The 17500-nt window shown below is 49.7% G+C and overlaps 1 protein-coding gene across 4 annotated transcripts in view; it reads left to right on the top strand.

Annotated features, from left to right (window-relative positions):
- Positions 1-17500, top strand: part of LOC137424903 (forkhead box protein P1) — a 257074-nt gene that overhangs the window by 70320 nt on the left and 169254 nt on the right. For 2 of the 4 annotated variants that reach the window (XM_078776067.1, XM_078776069.1), the window contains exon 2: positions 12409-12514. The exons of the other annotated variants lie outside the window; for them this stretch is intronic. The gene's annotated coding sequence lies outside the window, so the exon portion shown is untranslated. The remainder of the gene's footprint in view (positions 1-12408; positions 12515-17500) is intronic. 4 annotated transcript variants of the gene reach the window in all.

The following is a 17500-nucleotide window of genomic DNA, read 5'->3' as shown; positions in this document are numbered from 1 at the left end:
TGACAAGGACAAAATGATTCGATTTTGGTGAAGATCCGGATCTGAATCTGGATACGAGAATTTTGTTATGTGCATCTTCACCATTGAGAGATAGGGGAAAACGACATATATCACAATCTCTCAAAACGTTGTGGATGGATTCAGATGAAACTTGGTGGACATTTTAGGTATTTGACCAGGAATATACAGTCACGTGAAAAAGTAAGTACACCCCATGTAAAGTTTAGACTTTTTCAACCTATTTCAACATACAGCTATTTGATCTTCATTTCAACAATATTGATAGATAAAGGTGATATAATACAATAAATATCATCTCAATCTCAAGTCGACAGGTCCATCTCCGGAGACCGTGTTGTTCCTGTGTCCATCGTACAGAATGTTATCAGGAATTTTAAGGCCCATGGCACAGTAGCCAACCTCCCTGGATGTGGCCGCAAGACAACACATGTTCCAAGATTACAGCAAAGGATTGTTCGAATGGTGGAGAAAGCACCTCCATCAACTGCCAAACAGATTCAAGCTCACCTTCAGACAAAAGGTACGACAGTTTTAACTCTCACCATCCGTCGCCAACTCAATGAAAGGTGGTTCTATGGTAGGAGACCCAGGAGGGACCCCACTGTTGAGAGAGAGACATAAGAAAGCCCGACTGGAGTTTTCCAAAACACACGTGAACAAACCAAAATCCTTTTGGGATAATGTCCTGTGGACAGATGAGACCAAATTAGAGCTTTTTGGTAAACTAACTAATACCTAAACTAAACACTAACTAATACCAACTAAACTAAACTAAACACTAACTAAACTTACTTACTAAACTTACTTACTAAACTAACTAAACTAAACTTACTAAACTAAACTAAACTAAACTTACTAAACTAAACACTAACTAAACTTACTAAACTAAACTTACTAAACTAAACTTAATAACTAACTTACTAATGGTAAACTAAACAACACTAACTAATACCAACTTCTGTCCTGGAAGTCCTTGGTGTCCTTGTGCTTTATACTTCCGCCTCCCCCCCACCCCCTTCCCATGCCTCCTCCCCCCGGGCCCTCTCCCTTCCACACATCTCCCTGCTCTCGGATGTTGTGTTTGTGTGCTTCCCCTTTTCTCTCCATCTTGTCTTCCGCTCCCTCTTTTTGTGTATTTTGTTTGTCTGGTCGATTTGTTTGTGAAGTAAATGTTAGCTCTTTCACGAGCCTCGATTCAGTATACAAAAAAAGCACATCATCTCTATGTTTACAGAAAACAAAATGAAGCCTTCAAAGAAAAGAACACCTTCCCTACCATCAAACATGGTGGAGGTTCAGTGATGTTTTGCGGTTGCTATGCTGCCTCTGGCACTGGGTGCCTTGAATGTATGCATGGCATCATGAAATCAGGAGATTACCAAGGCATTTTGGAGCGCAATGTTCAACTCAGTGTCAGAAAGCTTGGTCTCCGTCGATAGTCATGGGTCTTGCAGCAGGACAATGACCCCAAACACACTTCAAAAAGCACCCAGGAATGGTTCAAGACAAAACGCTGGACTGTTCTGAAGTGGCCAGCAATGAGTCAAGATATAAATCCCATTGAACACCTGTGGGGAGATCTGAAAACAGCAGTTGGGAGAAGACACCCTTCAAATCTGGGAGAACTGGAGCAGTTTGCACAAGAAGATTTGGCCAAACTGCCAGTAGAGAGATGTAGGAAGCTCATTCATGGCTATAGGAAGCGCTTCACTGCAGTTATTTTGTCCAAAGTCTGTGCTACCAAATATTAAGTCGAGGGTGTCAATAATTTTGTCAATGCCATTTCTTTTTATTTTCTGATTTAAAAGGATATATTAAGTTCTGAATCAAAAACGAAGGTTCTGTAATATTAACAGTGAAATAAAGAATTGTGGAGACCAAATACTTTTGGCAATTTCAACTTATTTTTAATAGAGAAAATTGTGAGTTATTTGAAAAAAGTGCAAAGATGGCAATATTTTTGGCCACGACTGTATGTCTGTGCAGCCACACTGAAAACTCATGGATAACTCACTGAGTTGGAAACATAAATCAAAAGCAATCACTGAAAACGAGGAAGTAATTCTCACCTACAACCTGATGATCCCATCGAGCATGAACATAGAAAAAAGCATTGTGACCGGATATAGTACTCAGGTACAAAAAAATGAAAAGACTGCATTGCTCATTGAGGTGTCAGTACCGTGCAATTTTGGCCTAAACAACGTAAAAAAAAAAAATCAAGGAAATGACCAAATACCACGATTTCAAAAGTTAAGTAAAAAAAAAAACACCTGGAAACCGAATAGTTCCAAAATAGAACCAGTGATAACTGGAGCAGTGGGAATGATAAGGAAGAATCTTAGAGATCTTAAAATCCATCCCTAGGACTATTACTACAAACGAACTACAGTTGGAAGCAATCCGGAGCTCAGTGACGATCTTGAAAAGAGCTCTCAGCATAAAACTTTCATAAAACACATAAACATAAAACATAAAACAGCTTCACAACTTGGGCCATGAATAGTGATCCCTTATCAAAATGGAGGTTGACACTTTCAAGCCCTGAGAAGACTCCGTTCCACCTTCTGAAACCTGCATACAAAAATAATAACCAATGACGCACAAACACACCTTTGTGAAAGCTACTTCTGTTGTCTGCCTAATTTAAGCTGAAGGAGAGAGAGTTTTTGGCCCTCTCGCCCTCCTTTCAGATTCTATTCCAGACATCTTCCCTCCGTCACCCCCTTTACCTCTGCCCCTTCATTAATTCTCTCAGACGCTCCAGTCAGACGTTCATGCCCTGCAATGAGGCATACCACTTAGCCTTAATTGTAACTCCATCTGTAACTATCCTAGCTTGACAGCACCCATGAGACTTTTAACATGCGCTTTGAATGGAAGTTGATTGAATGAATGAAAAACGATTTTTTGCAGGAATGTAAAAGAAATAGTATTTACTGTGATGTAAAGAACACTCACAGCTCACAGCCCTTCTTGTCATAACTTGCCTTCTTCCCGCTTCCTTTCATCGTTCAAAGTATGGGTTGTATTGTCTCGTCATGTTGTTAGAGATATAAAGGGAAAAAGGAAACGTTCTGTTTGAAGTCTGTAACTGCAGACAGCTCTGTACAATTTGTAGCACAATGCCAGAGAAAAGGGGGCAGTCTCACCAGCAAGAGCACTTCATGGATACTTTTTGTCCCTTGTCGCACCACGGAGCGAAAGGGGGACTATGGTTTTCCCCTCCGTCCGTGCGTGCGTGCGTGTGTGCGTCCGTGCGGGCATGCGTGCGTACGTAAGCGAAGGACCGAATTCTAATTTGGTGTGTGGGTGCAACCCACGTCAAAACCCAAGATGGCCGCCGCCATGTATGTCTGACGCCATGTATGTCTGAACCTTGTGAGCGGAATATCTTGAAAAATAAGCGAAGTACCAACTTCTAATCTGGTGTGTGGTTGTATCTAGGCATAAAGAAGAACGCTATTGAAAATTGGGTCGCCACGTCAAAATCCAAGATGGCCGCCACCATATACATGTCTGAACCTTGTGAGCGAAATATCTTGAAAAATAAACGAACTACTAACTTCTAATCTGGTGTGTGGGTGTATCTATGCATAAGGGAGAACGCTATTGAAAATTGGGTCGCCACGTCAAAATCCAAGATGGCCGCCTTGCGTCTTCCACTTTGTCAACTCGCATCACTTCAACGACGGGGGACCTAGGCGTAACGCTTGTAGATGCTGATATCTTATTATATATAATGGTTAAAGAGCACGAAGTGATTTTAAGTTTACAATGCTAATTTTTCTAAACGAGTACATTTTATGAACGAATGCTATTGTGAAAATACCAGTTATTCTTTCATACAGAATTTTTTCATTTATTTCAATGATATTACAAATTATAGCACAACGAAATGCACTAAACTTCATTTTGTTGTTCCGTTGTTATGTTTTACCAATGTCAAAGATCCTTGAGAGAGCTATGACTTTTCAAAATGTGACTTTTGGAAATTCCACACTTCCATTGTTATTTTTCATTGCCTATTTGTTTCTACTCTTCGTGTATGCAATTCAAAATCCAAAGGAACTGCAACCTTCCTGTACCGCACACACATATGTGGTATTGTAGCGGCTACCGCTGGGTATACACAATCGCCTTGCACCTACCGAGGACGCGGAGCGATCACCATGCCGGGCTCGCCCAGGACGCCCGGGCATGCCCGCTCTCGACTTGCCAGGCCTCGTCCAGGACGCCCGGGCACGCCCCCCTCTCGCCTTTCCCGGGCAAACGCTCCGGGTTAATGTGTATATATATTGCTGCCCGATAAACGGGCTTTTCAGAGTACCCGAGTTGATTTGACACAATAAAGAAACTCGGACGAATTCCAGCTTTTTGTCGCGTCCATTCTTTCGATTTACGTTGGAGCATAGCTCCTACATTGGTGACCCGACATGGACACGGCAGTTGCCCTCAAACTGCGTACCTTCTGGGAGGCTCACGCGGCGGTTTGGTTCGCCCAGGCAGACTCCCTGTTCGCCTTGCGAGGCATCACGGCCGACGACACCCGCTTCCACCATGTGGTAGCAGCACTCGGCTCAGCCACCGCGGCCCGCGCCCTGAGCCTCCTCGAGAGCCCGCCAGCCACTGACAAATACGACGCGATTAAAAAGCTCCTCCTCGACGCTTTCGCCCTCTCATCAGCGGAACGTGCACGGCACCTGCTCGACCTGCCCGAGCTCGGCGACACGCGCCCGTCCGAGCGAATGGACTACATGCTTTCGCTGCTCGGCGAGCACTCTCCGGCATGCCTGTTCCGGGAGCTGTTCCTCCGTCAGCTGCCTAGCCCGGTACGCCTCGCCCTGGCAAGCACGACGATCACGGATCCCCGCGCTCTTGCCAGGGAAGCCGACAAGATCTCCGCGGCAGGCCAACGCATTGGAGCAGCGACCTGGAGCCCACCGCCGTCCGAAGCAACGCCCATGGCGCCCGAGCACCCGGCACGGTCAACGACCGAACTGCCGATGCAATTGGCGGCCGCTACGCCGCGCCGGCCACCTCCAGCACGACGACCGGAGCCTCCACCTGACCAGGCGTGGTGTTATTATCATGCCAGGTTTGGACAGAAGGCCCGGACATGCTGACCCCCGTGCACCTTCGGCAAGCCGGGAAACGGCCGGGCTGGCGTTCATTACCAGCCATGAGCGCCGGCCACACGGGCAACTTACTTTTCATCATGGACAAAGCGTCCGGACGGCACTTCCTGTGTGACACCGGCGCCCAACTGAGCGTCATACCCGCCTCCGATCAGGACAGGCAGTCCGCGGTTTGCGGCCCCTCCTTGGTTGCGGCCAACGGATCGGCCATCCGCACCTTCGGCCCGCGCAACGTCACCCTCTGCTTCGGCGGCCAACGCTTTAATTGGACTTTTGTAACCGCAAGCGTGCCCATGGCTCTGCTAGGCGCCGACTTCCTCTGCGCACACGGACTGCTGGTGGACGTCCAACGGCGTCGCCTCATCAACGCCGAGACCTTCAGCTCCCTGGCATGCACATTGAGCAGCTCCGCTCCGACCGAGCTGGCATGCGCCCTCCCGGCGGCGAACGAGTTTGCTCGCCTGCTCACGGAGTTCCCGGCCCTCACGCGGCTGACGTTTTCGGCCGTCGCAGTACGACATGGGATCGAGCACCACATACCAACCACGGGCCCGCCGGTCTACGCCAGAGCCCGCCGCCTCGACCCAGCCAACCTCGCCGTGGCCAAAGCCGAGTTCGACGCTTTGGAACACCTCGGCATCGTGCGGCGCTCCGATAGCGCGTGGGCTTCGCCACTACACATCGTCCCAAAACCAGGGGGTGGCTGGCGCCCATGTGGCGACTACCGCTGCCTTAACGACGCTACCACCCCCGACAGATATCCGATCCCGCACATCCAAGACTTCTCCGCCCGTTTGGCAGGACGGGTCATTTTTTCAAAGATCGATTTAATACGGGGATATCACCAGGTACCTGTCAGGGCGGCCGACGTCCCAAAAACGGCCGTCATCATGCCGTTCGGCTTATTCGAATTCCTGCGAATGCCGTTTGGCCTCAAGAACGCGGCTCAGGCATTCCAGCGCTTGATGGACGGCGTGCTGCGCGACCTGCCATTCCTCTTCGTTTACCTGGACGACATCCTCTTCGCCAGCACGTCCCGGGCCGAGCACCTCCTCCACCTCCGAACACTGTTCGGGCGCCTCAGCGAGCATGGCCTCATCGTCAACCCGGCCAAATGCCACCTCGGCACGACGGCCGTTGATTTTTTGGGCCACCACATCACCAAGAACGGGGCCGTGCCGCTGCCAACCAAGGTCGAGGCCATCACCACGTTTCCGCGTCCCCACTCCATAAAGGCCCTGCAGGAATTCCTGGGAATGGTGAATTTCTATCACCGCTTCGTGCCCCGCGCTGCTCAACTCATGCGGCCCCTCTTCGAAGCCCTCCGGGGCAAGCCGGCCAAGCACGACGTCGTCTGGTCCGCAGCAATGGACGCGGCCTTTAAAAGCTCAAAGCGGGCCCTCGCCAACGCAACACTGCTCGCTCACCCGGTGCTCAACGCTCCCATCGCCCTCACCACGGATGCCTCCGACTATGCGGTGGGCGCCGTACATGAGCAATGGGTGAACGGGGTTTGGCAGCCACTCGCTTTTTTCAGCCGGCAACTCCGGCCGAACGAGCTCAAATATAGCATGTTTGACCGTGAGCTCCTCGGTCTACACCTGGCCGTTCGCCATTTCCGCCACCTCCTGGAGGGCCGACCCTTCACGGCGTTCGTCGACCACAAGCCGTTGGTTTACGCAATGGCCAAGGTCACGGAGCCATGGTCGGCCCGCCAACAGCGCCACCTCTCCGCCGTGTCGGAGTTTACCACGGACATCCGGCACGTCGCCGGCAAAGACAACGCCGTGGCCGACTGTCTTTCTCGGGCCAGCGCGAACGCGGTCCACCTCGGCGTGGACTTCGCGCTTATGGCGGCGGACCAAACCACCGACACCACGGTGCAAGCCCTCCGGGCGGCGGACATGGGCCTCCGCCTGGCCGACATCCCCTTTGCGGACACTGTCCTGCTCTGCGACGTCTCCCAAGGCCAGCCTCGCCCCATCGTGCCCGTTACCTGGCAACGCCGCATCTTCGCCTCCCTCCACGGCCTTTCCCACCCGGGCCGGAAAGCTTCCCAGAAGCTGGTGTCGGCGCGATTCGTCTGGCACGGCCTTCGACGGGACGTCCGCGATTGAACCAGCACCTGCACAGCCTGCCAACAGGCCAAGGTCCACCGACACACCCAGGCCCCGCTGGCACCTTTCACCGTGCCCGAACGACGTTTCGACCACATCAACGTGGACCTGGTGGGCCCCCTCCCCCCATCACGGGGTTTCACACACCTGCTCACCATGGTGGACAGGACCACCAGGTGGCCGGAGGCCGTTCCCCTCGTCTCCACCACCACCGCCGACGTGGCGCAGGCTTTCATCGCCACCTGGGTCGCCCGCTTCGGCGCACCGGCGGACATCTCGTCGGACCGCGGACCGCAGTTCACCTCCGAGCTGTGGGGCGCGGTCGCCCGCAACCTGGGGGTCAAGCTCCACCGTACTACGGCCTACCACCCCCAAGCCAACGGGTTGTGCAAGCGATTCCACCGCTCCATGAAGGCCGCGCTCATGGCTGGCCTTCAGGACGGTGGTTGGGCCGACCGCTGCCGTGGGTCCTTTTGGGCCTCCGCACGGCCCCCAAGGAGGACCTCCGGGCGTCCACCGCCGAGCTTGTCTACGGCTAGGCGCTACGCGTCCCGGGCGAATTCGTGCCCGACGCTACCAGTCCCTGGTCCGCAACTCACCAGCGCTCGGACCTCCAGGAGACCGCCCGACGGTTTGCCCCCGTGCCAACGTCCCACCACGGTGACCCCCAGTCCTACGTCCCCCCAGCGCTTCGCACAGCGAAGTACGTTTTTGTGCGTCATGACGCACATCGGGGGCCACTCCGGCCGCCGTACGACGGGCCCTTCCGGGTCCTGCGACGGGACGACAAGTCGTTCGTCATCGACATCGGCGGCAGGTCGGACCGGATTGCGGTGGACCGCCTCAAGCCGGCGCACGTGGACATCGACCAACCGCCACGGTTGGCCCTTCCGCCGCGGCGAGGCCGCCCCCCGTCCACAGTGCCCCCCACTCGACCGCCCACCACCACACCGGACCCCCCCCCTCCCCCACGACCCGCCAGGGGTCACTTCGGCCGGGTCATCAGGACCCCCCTTAAATTGACCCTGCCGGTGCAAGTCGATTCTGGGGGGACGTGTGTAGCGGCTACCGCTGGGTATACACAATCGCCTTGCACCTACCGAGGACGCGGAGCGATCACCATGCCGGGCTCGCCCAGGACGCCCGGGCATGCCCGCTCTCGACTTGCCAGGCCTCGTCCGGGACGCCGGGGGGCGCCCGGGCATGCCCGCTCTCGACTTGCCAGGCCTCGTCCGGGACGCCCGGGCATGGCCGCTCTCGACTTGCCAGGCCTCGTCCAGGACGCCCGGGCACGCCCCCTCTCGCCTTTCCCGGGCAAACGCTACGGGATAATGTGTATATATATATATTGCTGCCCGATAAACGGGCTTTTCAGAGTACCTGAGTTGATTTGACACAGTAAAGAAACTCGGACGAATTCCAGCTTTTTGTCGCGTCCATTCTTTCGATTTACGTTGGAGCATAGCTCCTACAGTATGTTCAAAACGTTCTACAAACGAAACACATGTTTCTTTGAATAAAAGTTAATACATATTCCTGTGTGTGTGTTTTATTTATTTATTTTCGTTCAGGATTGTGGGAATTTTTTAATTTTTACACCTGGTTGACAGGCTACATAACAACCCTCAGCTGTTTAGGGTTAGGGTTAGGGTAGTTGTTGGAGTGTTCGGATTGTTAGGGTTATGGTAAGCTGATAGGGTTGTTCGTGTTGGGCTTAGTTGTTAGGGTTGTTAGGGTTAGCTGTTAGGTAGTGTGCTATATATCCTTCTTGGCACTATCACTCAATGGTGAAGAATCACTTTTTAAAAATCTCAGATCCAGATGCGGATCTTCACCAAAATTTAATAATTTCGTCCTTGTCACATAACAACGCTCTCCACCAAATTTCGGCCGAATCCATCCACAACTTTTTGAGATATCTTGTTCACAGAGAGACAGACAAACGGACAGGGGTGAATACATAAATAACCTCCATCCACCTTTGGTGGCAGAGGTAATATCTAGACAGGCATGCAAAGACACCGTGAGGAGCACGTGATACGAATAAGAAATGAAACAAACGGTGATTGCACAACCATCGACCGCAACAAAGACAAATCCGGAATTGTTTACTTAACTTTGGAAGCAGGTCACTCAAACAAGAAAAGGGCCTGCCAAACCCGGAAACTAGAAGCCTCAAAAAACGTTAAGGAGGCTACTATAAGTTCATGAAACAAAACATTTTGTTGATTCATATACAGTGCCACATCTCACACATATTTTGAAAATGTATCAAATAGTAATACACACGTCATTTATTGGAGTGTCTAATAATGTGCTGAAGGAACTGCGCTCCAACGCGAGTCGAAAGAATTGACGCGACCAAAGACGGAATTCGTCCGAGTTGCTTTATTGAAACAAAACAGCTCAGGTATTCTCACAAGCCCGTTTATCGGGCAGCAATATATATACACATTTATGTCGGGAAGTTCACCGACCATGTTCACCAAAAATTCACCATGCCGAGGAACTCTTGGAGGGCCTTGATGGAACGGGGACGCGGGAACGTGGTGATGGCCTCGACCTTGGTCGGCAGCGGCACGGCCCCGGTCTTGGTGATGCGGTGGCCCAAAAAGTCAACGGTCGTCGCGCCGAAGTGGCATTTGACCGGGTTGACAATTAAGCCGTGCTCGCTGAGGCGACCGAACAGTGTTCGGAGGTGGAGGAGGTGCTCGGCGCGGGACGTGCTGGCGACGAGGATATCGTCCAGATAGACGAAAAGAAACGGCAGGTCGCGCAGCACGCCGTCCATCAAGCGCTAGAACGCCTGGGCCACGTTCTTGAGGCCAAACGGCATCCGCAAAAATTCGAACAGGCCGAACGGCGTGATGACGGCCGTCTTCGGGACGTCGGCCGCCCGGACAGGTACCTGGTGGTAGCCCCGTATCAGGTCAATTTTCGAAAAGATGACCCGTCCCGCCAAACGGGCGGAAAAGTCCTGAATATGCGGGATCGGGTACCTGTCGGGGGTGGTAGCGTCGTTGAGACGGCGGTAGTCGCCACACGGGCGCCATCCACCCCCCGGCTTTGGTACGATGTGCAGTGGCCAGGCCCACGCGCTATCGGAGCGCCGCACGATGCCGAGGTGCTCCAACGCGTCGAACTCGGCCTTCACCACGGCGTGCTTGGCCGGGTCGAGGCGCGGGCCCTGGCGTAGACCGGCGGGCCCGTAGTGGGTATGTGGTGCTCGATCCCGTGCCGCACCGCGACGGCCGAAAACGTCGGCCGCGTGAGGGCCGGGAATTCCGCGAGCAGGCGAGCGAACTCGTTCGCTGCTGGGAGGGCGCACGCCAGTTCGGTCGGCGCGGAGCTGCTCATCGTGCACGCCAGGGAGCTGAAGGTCTCGGCGTTGACAAGGCGACGACGTTTGACGTCGACCAGCAGCCCGTGCGCGCAGAGGAAGTCGGCGCCCAGCAAAGCCATGGGGACGCAGGCGGTCACAAAAGTCTATTGAAAACGCTGGCTGCCGAAGCAGAGGGTGACGACGCGTGGGCCGAAAGTGCGTATGGCCGAGCCATTAGCAGCGACCAAAGAGGGGCCGCAAACGGCGTCCCGCCTGTCCTGCTCGGAGGCGGGTATGACGCTCAGTTGGGCGCCGGTGTCACACAGGAAACGCCGCCCAGACGCTTTTTCCCGAATAAACAGCAAGTTGCCCGAGTGGCCGGCGCTCATGGCTGGGAATGAACACCGGCCCGGCCGTTTCCCGACCTGCCGAAAGTGCACGGGGGCCGGCACGTCCGAGCCTTGTGTCCGAACCTGGTGTGGTAATAACACCACGCCCGGTCAGGTGGAGGCCCCGGCCGTCGTGTCGGAAGCGGGCGGTGCGGTGTGGCGGCCGCCAGTTGCACCGGCAGTTCGGCCTCCAACCGCGCAGGGCGCTCGGGCGTCGTGGGCGTCGCCTCGGACGGCGGCGGGTTCCAGGTAACCGCGCCGATGTGCTGGCCCGCCGAGGAGATCTTATCGGCTTCCCTGGCGAGGGCGCGGGAATCCGTGATCAACGTGCCAGCCAGGGCGAGGCGTACCGGGTGAGGCAGCTGGCGAAGGAACAGCTCGCGGAACAGAAAATCCGGAGAGTGCTCACCGAGCAACGAGAGCATATAGTCCATGCGCTCTGACGGGCGCGTGTCGCCGAGCTCCGGCAGAGCGAGCAGGCGCCGTGCGCGTGCTGCCGGTGAGATGGCGAAAGCGTCGAGGAGGAGTGTCTTCAGCGCGTCGTATTTGTCAGCAACCGGCGGGTGCTCGAGGAGGCTCAAGGCGCGGGCCACGGTGGCGGAACCGAGCGCCGCCACAACATGGTGGAAGCGGGTGTCGTCCGCGGTGATGCCTCGCAGGGCGAACTGAGAGTCCGCCTGAGCGAACCAAACAGCCGCGTGAGCCTCCCAGAAGGTAGGCAGTTTAAGCGTCACTGCCGTATCCATGTCGGTAGGTCACCAATGAAGGAACTGCGCTCCAACGCGAGTCGAAAGAATTGACGCGACCAAAGACGGAATTCGTCCGAGTTGCTTTATTGAAACAAAACAGCTCAGGTATTCTCACAAGCCCGTTTATCGGGCAGCAATATATATACACATTTATGTCGGGAAGTTTGCCCCGCAAAAGCTATACCGGGCATGCCCAGGTGTCAAGGGCGAGTCTGGACCTGCCCGAGCGTGTTTGGCTGCGGCCTGGCAAGTCGAGGCTGGGCGTGCCCGGGCGCTCTGGGCGAGCCCTGGAAAGGCGATAGCGGGCATGCCCGGACGCTCTGGGCGAGCCCTGAAAAGGCGATAGCGGGCATGCCCGGACACTCTGGGCGAGCCCTGGAAAGGCGAGAGCGGGCATGCCCGGGAAAGACGAGACCGGGCGTGCCCGGGAACAGTGAGTCCGGGCATGCCCGGGAGAGGCGCGTCTGGCCGTGTTCTGGCCGGTGCAAGGCGATTGTGTGCATCCAGCGGTAACCGCTACAGTGCATACAATAAGTTCCCTAAATGTAATCCTCTCACCATCACACAATATATACATTTTCACTCTGAATTAATCATGACCTGAAGGTATTTCTTGCTTTTTTAAACTCAAGGTTCATATTGTAACACATTTACATTTGTGTCACTTTCTAGGCTTCACCCGTAAACTCCACACCCTCCTCACTATAAGTTCAACGGTGACTTGTCTGCAGAGATGGCGATCTGCATTTTCCACATAAACACCTAAACCTGAGTGGAGGTGGGTGTTGTTGGTTTTGGGTAGTTTTGGGGAGATACAAGAAAGATGAGAATTCATGAATTTTGTAAATTAATTTTAATGTGATGTCCATGGATTAGATTAAAGGCAATAATGCGATTGGTATATACAGGGTGTTTCAAAATTAATAGTGCACTGAACGAAATACTTTGTTTCATATGTTTGGTTATCTTAAAATTAAAATGTATGCTTGTTTACTTGCAGGTATCTTTGACTCGCTCAAGTGAAATACCCACCATGTCTTTGTTGTATTTCCCAATAAAAACTTTTCTCTGAATGACTTCGTGTTTTGCACAAGAGGTGTTAAGTTTCTACTGCACTGTTTCTTTTGGAACACCCTTGTAGAATACAGTTATTTTGATAAATAAATGTTGTGTTAATAAATCCTGATGGACTAATTGATCAAAATCCAATCTTTGAATGGAAATGATTTGACTGACATACAGTGCCCTTCGTAAGTATTGGAGCAGTGAAGGCAAATTTGTTATTACTAGTACACCCGCTCACTACGGGAGTGCAGGTGGTCATGTTATTATCCTTATTATTATTGCCAATTATTTTTGCTATTACTTATGTTAGATCGGCTCATTGAAAAGCTCAGACTGTGCCTCACCATTCTAAATTCCCGATAACAAAATGTACTTCTGTGAGGGTGTCGGGGGTGTGGGTGGGGGAGGAGGGGAGAGGGGCAATATTGCAAGTACCCCGACCTCCCATTGTGGAGTGGGGAGTGGAGATATTGTTTCTTAATATCATTAATATTACGAGCAACGGTACCCACCCTATGGGCGGGGCTTCAATTGGGAGGCCCAAATGAAAAGGCAAAAATTGAAGGCTTTTTTTTATTTTAAACGAAACATCCATTAAATCACATCACACGCAAATCATCAAAATCTAAACAGTATTTGCAGAATTTCAATAAAAGCCATATCACTGTTCATATCGGTAAATATTATTCCATCGTTTGGAAAAACTGGAAAATTGGAAAAACAATATAGCCTATTTTACTCCTGGGGGTCCCAGGAGTACCCTCCCAAAATTTCGTTGCGATCGGTTCAGCCGTTTTTGTGGTACCTGGGAACGGACAGACAGACATTTGGTGAATTATAGTAAGATGCTTATGTCATAAGTGTTGTTATTACCCTCGCCAGAGGAGAGGATATTGCATTTGAGTCTGTTTGTTACTTCCCGGAAAAAATTCCGGCAAGTATGTTGGTTGGTTGGTTTGTCTGTCCGTCTGTCTGTCTGTTTGTGCGCATCGTTGCACATAGCATCGCCATACTTTACACACATATTTGCCTTGCCCTGGAATTGACTGTGCCCAATTTTTAACTCTCTAGGCCCAAGGCCTCCATTATGACGTCATAATTCGACAAGTACAAAACTTCATCCAATCAAGATGCAATTTCTTGAGCGCCATGTCGGCATAAACTGGTGGAGAAAAAAAAAATAATGATGTCATCGGTCACGTGGTTCGGCCGCCATCTTGGAAAAACCGAAAAACTTTGCACCTCTATATTACCGAAAGTGCTGAATAGAAAGAATTGAGACATGGCTCATTGTAAAGAACTCTCCATGGGGAATAAAATATGTTAATGATGATGTCATAGGTGCCTCCATTATGACGTCATAATTCGACAAGTACAAAACTTCATCCGATCAAGATGAAATTTCTTGAGCATAATCTAGGAATAAATTGGTTTAGAAAACAAATAATTATGACGTCATCGGTCACGTGGTTCGGCCGCCATATTTGTTTTAACACAAAAGCCTTAAAAACCACTGAAAATACATCCTGGTGAGGGTTTGCAATCTCTGATTGCTCTTTTTCTTGTTACTTTTGTAATGAGAAGTGGCTTTGGAAAACCACAGCGAAAAATGCCTTGGAAGAACTCCATAGAAGTGGCAGGAAAGATCGTGTTATTTACCCTTGTGAGGTATATAAAGTACATTAGATCTTTGATCAGATGCATTCGGCGATGTGATATGCATAGACTGACTGATGTCTGGATTTCTCCAAATGTATTTCAGTTTAGTGTTGAAGAGCATTAGCGACTGTTTCAAAAGGTGTTTGTGGTTTATAATATTTTTTACTTCTGGTATGGGCCGATGCTTCCAAGAAAACGGCATGATAAGCTATTTATGCACGTTAACATGGCATTTGACCTAGGAGAAAACGTCCGAGTTTGACCGAGGAGGAAACAAAACAAGACAGGGAAGATATTATTGGTATTCATATTGTTTTATAATAACATTAATATTATACTTTTATCAATAGTTTTGTTATTAGAAACGTCCTTGGATAAACGCCATGATAAAGCTATCTTAACACCGATATACACCTCAACACGCATCCACATTGGTGGGGAAAACCCCTTGGTGGAGAAAATCCCCTTAGGGAGGTGGTTGGGGGGGGGGGGGGCGGATTTAATTAGCTACAACCTTCATTGTGTGACCCTTAGTCCTCCTGTCAAGTTCGGTTGAAATTGGATAAGTAACAACTGTATCGTGGTCAAAAATCGTCAGACAGATAGACAGACAGACATTTTAGGTAAGACAGACAGACAGACAGACAAACACCAAATTGTGTATTTTAGTGTGATTGTTATATACTCAAGAAATATGGATTTGAGATCAAAATATGAATATGAGGCAAGAATACAGAAGGTGAGCTTTTATTTATTGGTATTTCTATGCATATATGTTTTACCATTGTAGAACAATAGCACTTTTTATGTTCATTCCCCCCATTTTAGGTAAGCATAAGCATTGGAACAGATTAACTTAAAGTAAGTTAAAGTAGTATAATATTTACTATTTGGTTACATATCCCTTGTATGCAATAACTGCATCGAGTCTGTGACCCATTGACATCACCAAACTGGTATTTTCCTTTGAGATGCTTTGCCAAGCCTTTCCTGCAGCCATTTTCAGTTGTTGTTTGTGTTGGGGGGTTTCTGACTTTTGTCTTCTCTTCAGCAAGTGAATCGCATGGTCCATTGGATTTAAATCAGGAGATTGATTTGGCCAGTCTAAAACCTTCCACTTATTTTCCCCGATGAACTCCTTCGTTGCATTGGCATTGTGTTTTTGGGTTATTGTCTTGCTGCATGGTGGAGCACTGCACAATTAATTTGGAGGAATTTTCTTATACACAGGCAGACAAAATATTTCTATACACTTCCAAATTTATTCTGTTGCTGCCTTTATTAGTTAGATCATCAATAAAGAAGAGTGAGCCAGTTCTAGAAGCAGCCATGCAAGCCCAAGCCATGACACTACCTCCATCATGCTTCACAGATGAGGTAGTATGCTTTGGGTCATATAAAGTTCCTTCTTTTCTCCACACTTTCACATTTCCATCGCTTTGGTAATGGTTTATCTTGGTCTCATCTGTTCATAAAATGTTGCTCCCGAACTCTACTGGCTCACCTCTGTACTTCTTGGCAAATTCTAATCTGGCCTTTCTATTTTTGGTGCTGATGAGAGGTTTGCATATTGCAGTATAGCCTTTGTATTTCTGCTGTTGAAGTCTTCTGCAAACTGTAGATTGTGACACTTTCACTCCTGCACTCTGGAGGTTGTTGATGATGTCACTGACAGTTGTTTTAGGTTTTTTTTCTTCAGAGCTCTGATTATTTTTCTATCAAAAACTGCAGTTGTTTTCCTTGGCTGACATAGCCGTTGTCCTTGGAAAAAGGCCTTTCCTTTCTCCCAAAAAAATCTCCCAAGTCTTTCCAAATCTTTCAAAAAAATCAAAAATCTCCCAGACCTTTCCTCCAATACCTCTGTGGAACCCAAATCCACATCACCTTCCTTCTCATTCTCTTCAGAGCACTTCCTATCCATAGCATGAGTCATTGCACATGATGGAAAGATACCCAGAATCTCCTGCTCTAACTGTGCTGTGTTCTTTTCCATACTGGGCTTTTCAACCAATATTGGATTACCTGAAACTCGACCACCAGCCAAATCGTTCCTGATAATAAAAGAAATTCCCTCCACAGGAAGAGTGGCTTGTAAACCTACGATGGATGACCGGTCCTGACACCAACTCAGACTTAGCCAAGCCAAGTCAAGTCCAAACTTGGCAATAGACCAAGTACACTAGTGTTTTAATTTTTTTTACAAGATATTCCAAATTGTTGTATTTGCAATGCCTAGTTATTGTGCTATAGCTCTAATTGAATTATTCTGTTCTTTAAACTTCCAAATTGCTTGTTTTTCTTTCATAGACATTTCTCTGGTCTTCATGTTGGTTTATGCCTACTGACTCCAAAGGCAAAAGCATAGGCTAAAACCAAGACTCGGCATTCACAGCTCTTTTATGTGTAACCAATCAATGCAACAAAAAACACCTGTCTGTAATTTGTTCCAATACTTATGTTTGCCTAAAATGGGGGGACTGAACATAAAAAGTGCTGTTGTTCTACAATGGTAAAACATATATGCATATAAATACCAACAAATAAAATATGGCCTGCTGTACTCTTACCTCATAATCATCTTTTGATCTCAAATCCAAATTTCATGAGTACAGTATCTACTAGAGTCCCTGTATAGAGAGAGTTACGACAACCCGGAATTAGAAGCCATTTTGTTTCCATTGTTTGCGCCACGCACTAGTGCACTGCCCGCTAGTGTGTATACATTGTGCGTAACCTAGTACAAAATTTGAGTGCCTACATTGTGTAATTTGTGATTTGCACCATGCCCCTCGCTTTTGGTATGATTTTCTCTTAGTCCAAGATAAGAATCGGATTTTGTTTATTGCAATAATCTTTGTACAGAAATGTAGTTTTATGTGGGGAGGAGAGGGAGGAGAGGGAGGAGAGGGGGAAAAGGAATAAAAGGGAAAGAGGGGACAGGAAGTGCCTATCATTTTCTGGACTACCTTGCTCTCTTCCGTCTTACTTTCTTGACTAGCATGCATGCACACAAAGCCCACAATGTGAACATTTTCAAATC

The sequence above is a fragment of the Myxine glutinosa genome, chromosome 4 (assembly GCF_964187855.1).
Source record: "Myxine glutinosa chromosome 4, kmMyxGlut1.1, whole genome shotgun sequence".
Classification (NCBI taxonomy): domain Eukaryota; kingdom Metazoa; phylum Chordata; class Myxini; order Myxiniformes; family Myxinidae; genus Myxine; species Myxine glutinosa.
Note: the sequence above shows the minus strand (reverse complement) of the source record. Positions and strands in the feature narration are given on the sequence as shown.